Genomic DNA, 6,222 nt, shown 5'->3' on the forward strand with positions numbered 1-6,222 from the left:
TGACATTTCAAAGTGCAACTGCGAGGTTTTCCTCCTGTAACACCTTTCAAACCTTTTACTGTCGATTTCCGTTTCAGCGCTGAATGGCCTTAGTTGCCCCAGTGCTTGGCATAAAGCCAAAAATCTATATAAATCAAATCAATTCAAAACAAAAGTACCTTGTATAATGTTTGAAGGACATTATTGCAATGGCTTTCAAGCTTTCTGTCCCTTTCGTTAGAAGAAATAGAAATGAAATTTAATCCAAAAGAGTTCTGTATTGTTATATTAAAACAATTACAAAGAAAAGAGGAAGGGTCCTTTTTCATCCTGGATTATTATCATTATTGTTATTATTATTATTAGCGGACTCTGTAACATTAATGCTATTCTTTGTATCACTTTGTTCGATTATTTCTCTGTCCGAGGGACATAGACTTTTAAGCAATAGCTCTCCATTCATAGTGAATTCGTCTGCGGGGTCAGGCTTTCTTTTGCAAGAGCGGTCTACGGAATTTTTCTGCTTCTTTCTTTCGTCTTACTGAGGGTTATGCACCTATTATATTTTGTGAAATATGCTTTGAAGGTGGTCTGGTACCAAATTATTATTATTATTATTACTAATTTGAGGTAAAGTTTTTTTTTTTACTGATTATTGTTATTTTTGAAATATACTAATGTCTTATCGACAAAGGAATGAAAAATATTAAAATGTTTCAGAAAGAGAAGCTTTATAGTTCTTTATCTTTTGCTAACTGGATCGGTCTGTTTTGGTGTGGCTACGCTTCCAATCTGCTACGTGTTGATGGTGTTTTTTTGTTTGTTTTTGTTTTTTTGTATTGTGTTTTTACGTTGTTTGGAACCAGTGGTTATTCACCAAACGGACCAACGGCTTCACGTGACTTCCGAACCACGTCGAGAGTGAACTTCTATCACCAGAAATACATATCACTCACACCTCAATGGAATGCCGAGAATCGAACTTGCGGCCTCCGAGGTGGCAGGCCAAGACCATAACGATCACGCCAGAGGCGCTGTGTTGACGGAGGTCAGGTATTTGGCATTCGACCAATCTATGGAAAAAGACTGGATTGTTAGATTCCCTTAGGAATCTACAAAGATTATTTTCTCTTAGGAACACAGCTGGCTTTTATCGTATCCACTTTCTAGACAATGATCTTATCTGAAGCATTAAAGGGTTTATTTCCATCCCCTATCTCTCGTCAGTGCCAGTCAGTCAGCTTACCTTCCTTTAAAATTCACTCTGTAGTCAAAATCCCATCAATGTATGGCTATTGCCTTAATTACATCACTGATAATAACGGCGCTTTTGCACTCCCCGATGCGTATGTCGAAATTTTTCCGGTCTCCCCCTCGCAGGCTAAATGCAATGGTTGCCATTGACAACGTATACCCGCGTTCGTCGTTTTTTATTATTATTATTTTTTTTTATTTTTCCCTTTTTTGCAGAGGGACTTACAGATCATATTGGTAAAATTAATGGCAAATTATGCTGCTTATGCTGAAGAAATTTAGCGAATTCTTCTAATCTACTGTTTAAGGATGACATTTTCCTCTTCGTTATCCTTTCTGTTTCCGCTGTTTGATTAATTAAAGTTTCTCACTAAAGTTACGTGTTAAACTGAGGTCTTTATCTCTGAAATGACAACTCGGTCAATACCAAATATTCATAACATTAACTTAACAAAAAGCTGGTGGAGAACAAGATGAGCGCAGGGCACAAGAATAACTCACCGCCTCTGCTGCGTGTGGTCGCTCTTCCTGGAATGAACTGTAAACAAGCTGTGGTTCTTGACATTTTCCATCATTGATTGCTTTTTTTCTTCTTTTTTCGCACTTACCAACGCTGAATATAGAACTTAGGGGTCAGCTCTTGGTAGCAGCTTGCGTTCACTCATGCCTAGACTGGATTTACTCTACTGTGGTTATTCTTTGCTTTGCAAAAACACGAAACCTGATCTTCAAATAGTGGATATAAACCAGGTTTTCCTTCCTTTATAGTATTTCGTTTAGGTATCTGTGGGAATTAGATTTACGTATATGTTCGATTACCTCATCGAGGCCCTCGTCTGTGTGGATTTGAACTTTATTTTTTACTAGTTATTGAGAGAAATGAGAAAGAAATGTACTTGCTCTTGAAAATTACTTGTTACGGTAGTTGATCGTTATGATATGAAAACTTATTTTGTTATCATATACAAATTCCAGATACTTAAAAACAAGTCTAGTTTTGGACAACTTCATAAAATAACTTTTAATTTCAATTCCATAAACGGATATGGAGCATAAGAGGTAGTTTTTGCATAGTAGGTATTTGGAGCTTTGGGCGACGTAGTTCATTTAAGAATCTATGTACATTTGCCTTGAATAATTAATTGGAAAACAATTAATCTAAAAAGCGTTGTCCTAAAAACAGTTCTTATGAAAGGATGACCAGTCGGACGAAAGCTCAAACCTGTTATGTCTTCCCATAAGGCCACGTTTGTGAAGTATGACTCATCATCATAATAGACCCTACAATGAGAAATGTTCTGGCTGGTAATTTCAGGACAAAATGCAGAATCTTTCAGTGTGTATTCATGTACTAATTTTCTTAACGGAGTTTTTATTAGGTTATTTTTATATATTTATATCCTTCGAAATGGGAAGAGTACCTATTAAAAAAATATATATACATACATGGTCCAAGTCACTGTCTAATATTGTTTCTAAAGCAGGTGTCAGTTAGAGTTGTATTACGGAAGAAGTACTTATCATTTATAATTCTCCTTGGCTGTAAGTTATTCCCAAACATAGTTATTAGATATTAAACAATATTTGTAGTATACTCGCACACACACACACACACACATATGTATATATATATAGATATATATATATATATATATATATATATATATATATATATATATATATATATAGATATACATAATATATACATATACATATACATATACATATACATAACATATACATATATATATATATATATATATATATATATATATATATATATATATATATATATATATATATATATATATATATATATATACATATATATATATATATATACAGGGTGCGGCAACATAACTTCCTTTTTCGAAAAGGCAAAGCAATAAAACGAGATGTATAAATCAGAAAGGTTTTAATTTTGTTTCATAATGATAGTACATAGAATTTTGTTTCACACCCTGGACGGGTGGGCGGGGCCCATCAGGCATCACGGGACGGGCGGGGTGGCGAGGCCTGCCAGGCGTCCCAGGGATGGGCGGGTGTGGCCCGCCAAGTGTCCCAGGACAGGCGGGCGAGGGCCTGCCTATGGTGTTCCCGGGATGGGTCGGGAGGCGTGGCCCGCCAGGCATCTCGGGACGGGCGGGCGAGGCCCACCAGGCTTCCGGGATGGGCGGGCGAGGTCTGCCAGGCATCCTGGGATGGGCAGGCGTGGCCCACCAGGCGTCCTGGGACGGGCGGGCAAGGCCCGCCAGGCGTCCTTGGATGGGCGGGCGAGGCCCACCAGGCATCCCGGGATGGGCGGGCGAGGCCTGCCAGGCGTCCTAGGACGGATGGGCGAGGCCGGCCAGGCGTCCCGGGACGGGTGGGCGAGGCCAGCCAGGTGTCCCGGGACGGGTGGGCATGGCCGGCCAGGCGTCCTGGGACGGGCGGGCGAGGCCCGCCAGGCGTCCCGAGACGGGCGGGACGGGCGGGCGCGGACCGCCAGGCATCTCTTACGCTGCAGCTTTTAGCTCAACTAATTTTATCAGGGTCTATTTCTACTACTTTTTGGATCGTTTTTCATTATTCCAACCTGTGCAACCTTCCCATGCAAAGGAAAAAGAAGTTATAGCTGTTTTTAAGGTTTATATATGCTAGCCAGCCAAAGATCAACCTGTGTTAACACTGAACAACATCCATTCAAATAATACTAGTATGCTATGATCACAATTAAAAGGAGTGAATAATGGTAAAGAATTCTGTAAATATGATGTTACATGTCCTGATTGCTGATGTCAGGCTCTGTTCTACAACATTTTCAGGGTATTAGGTGGCTTAAGTCAGTAGCAGGAGATGGTAGGGTGGGGAACAAGTCACTCAAATTTTGTGCGTGTCCCAAGTCACTTTCTATCAAAGGTTTACCTCTTACCACAGGTATGGGCAGCGTTATCCTTAAACCTTTGTATATGCTATTCTGTTAGTTTAAAAAAGTGTCCACACCATAATATTGTTTGTGGATTAGTAGTTTCCATGACCATGGCATTCTACATTAAGAATAATAACAATTGGACACCGCCAAAAAACTGTCAAACAATACATAATGAAAAAAATATTCGTAGTTACGTTTATTTGGCAACCAATTACCCAGAAACTCTCTCTCTCTCTCTCTCTCTCTCTCTCTCTCTCTCTCTTATAAATTTTTGTCTTTATCTCTGTGCTATTATTGATATTTTTGCTGTGCTTCTTTCTTTCTAGCTTTTATTGAATATGAATTTGTTACATTAGTGAAAGTATCTGCATCTTATATTTTGCGTTAGTATTTTAAAAAATTAGCTACATATAGCCATAATTTGTAAAACTTAAGTATATCTTAGTTTTACCAGACCACTGAACTGATAAGCAGCTCTCCTAGGGCTGGCCCGAAAGATTAGTTATTTTTAGGTGGCTAGGAACCAAAACTGGGCAGCTAGCAACGGGACTTACAGCTTATTGTGGGATTCAGAACCACATTATATCGAAAAATTAATTTCTAGCACCAGAAATAAATTCCTCTGATTCCGCGATGGGCAAGCCGATAATCGAACTTCGGACCACCGGATTGGTGGCCGAGCGCGAAAACCACTCGTCCAACGAGGAACTACCCCCATAATTTGTAAGTTTCCAAAAACTGGCATCGGGTGTTATCACCCAAATCGCTTGCCTTCTCTATGGGTATTGGCCCAATCATGCAAAATGTGTTACTATATGTAATGATAGCTAAGAGAATGTCAGTTCGGAACAGCGTTAATATAAAAGAGAGGGAGAAACAAGACAGTGAAGAGAGAGAGAGAGAGAGAGAGGACGAGAGAGAGATAGGGGAGAGAGAGAGAAAATTAGTCACAGGAAGAGTCTCCAACAGCAGCCGTAACACGCACAAAGTTTTAATCAAAGCGCTCCTATAAAAATCTTCACCTATGACCTGACCTCTACACTCTTGCCGGAAACTCGACAGTTCCGGTGACGTCATAAGTTCTGCCACAAGGGGAGGAATTAAGTCGATCCATCACACCTAAAGGACGGCGTTAGATAATCTACAACCAATATGAATGACCAACAGGAGGGCCAAAAAGCATATCCCAGCCTATTCTAGGTGGGACATTCTCCTTTGTAGAACCTTCGAGAAGCCCAGCAGCGAAGGAGAGCACCAGTTGGAAAAAGAAAGGGCTGCCGCACAGCTCTAACGAAAGTAGATCAGTTACCCAAAGCCAGAGCAGTTGCTGTTAACAGAACTTCAAATTGATTTGGAGTCTTCATTGCTGAACTTGTATCTGTGATTGTATCATTCTAGTGTGAATGAAGGGAAGAAGCTTGCCACTGCATCTTCATTTAAAGACTCCTGAGAAACTCAAACAAAATAATATATATATCTATATATATGCGAGATATATATATATATATATATATATATATATATATATATATATATATATATATATATATATATATATATATATATATATATATATATATGGACCATCCGACCACTGGACGAGTCGCCAGACGGGAGTTGATGAGGCCAGAAATCACCACGGAATAGTTTAAATTTCCACCCTTCCTGGGTCACAACAGAGATTTACTGCCACACTACATATGTTTTTGTATATATAATCCTGTAAGACATCCTATGTCCATATTTTACCAGTGATCAGGAGCACAGAAGGAAGTGCTCGAAATATATGGTTACAACGTTGAAATAGTGTTTTACGGGCCGTTTATCTTCATATTATACTGTTGTATTACTGTAAAAAGACATTCATATATATATATATATATATATATATATATATATATATATATGAATGTCTTTTTACAGTAATACAACAGTATAATATATATATATACATATATATATATATATATATATATATATATATATATATATATACTATATATATGAATGTCTTTATTTTACAGTAATACAACAGTATAATATGAAGATAAAACGGCCCGTAAAACACTATTTCAAAC

At 38.4% G+C, this 6,222-nt stretch overlaps 1 protein-coding gene across 1 annotated transcript in view; it reads right to left on the minus strand.

The window, feature by feature from the left end:
- The window catches only part of LOC135225027 (uncharacterized), a 60,883-nt gene extending 59,129 nt beyond the window's left edge, over positions 1–1,754 (minus strand). Inside the window, exon 1 of the mRNA XM_064264309.1 lies at positions 1,735–1,754. The gene's annotated coding sequence lies outside the window, so the exon portion shown is untranslated. The remainder of the gene's footprint in view (positions 1–1,734) is intronic.
- Between the last annotated feature and the right edge of the window lie 4,468 nt (positions 1,755–6,222).

This window comes from Macrobrachium nipponense, chromosome 12 (genome assembly GCF_015104395.2).
Source record: "Macrobrachium nipponense isolate FS-2020 chromosome 12, ASM1510439v2, whole genome shotgun sequence".
Lineage (NCBI taxonomy): Eukaryota > Metazoa > Arthropoda > Malacostraca > Decapoda > Palaemonidae > Macrobrachium > Macrobrachium nipponense.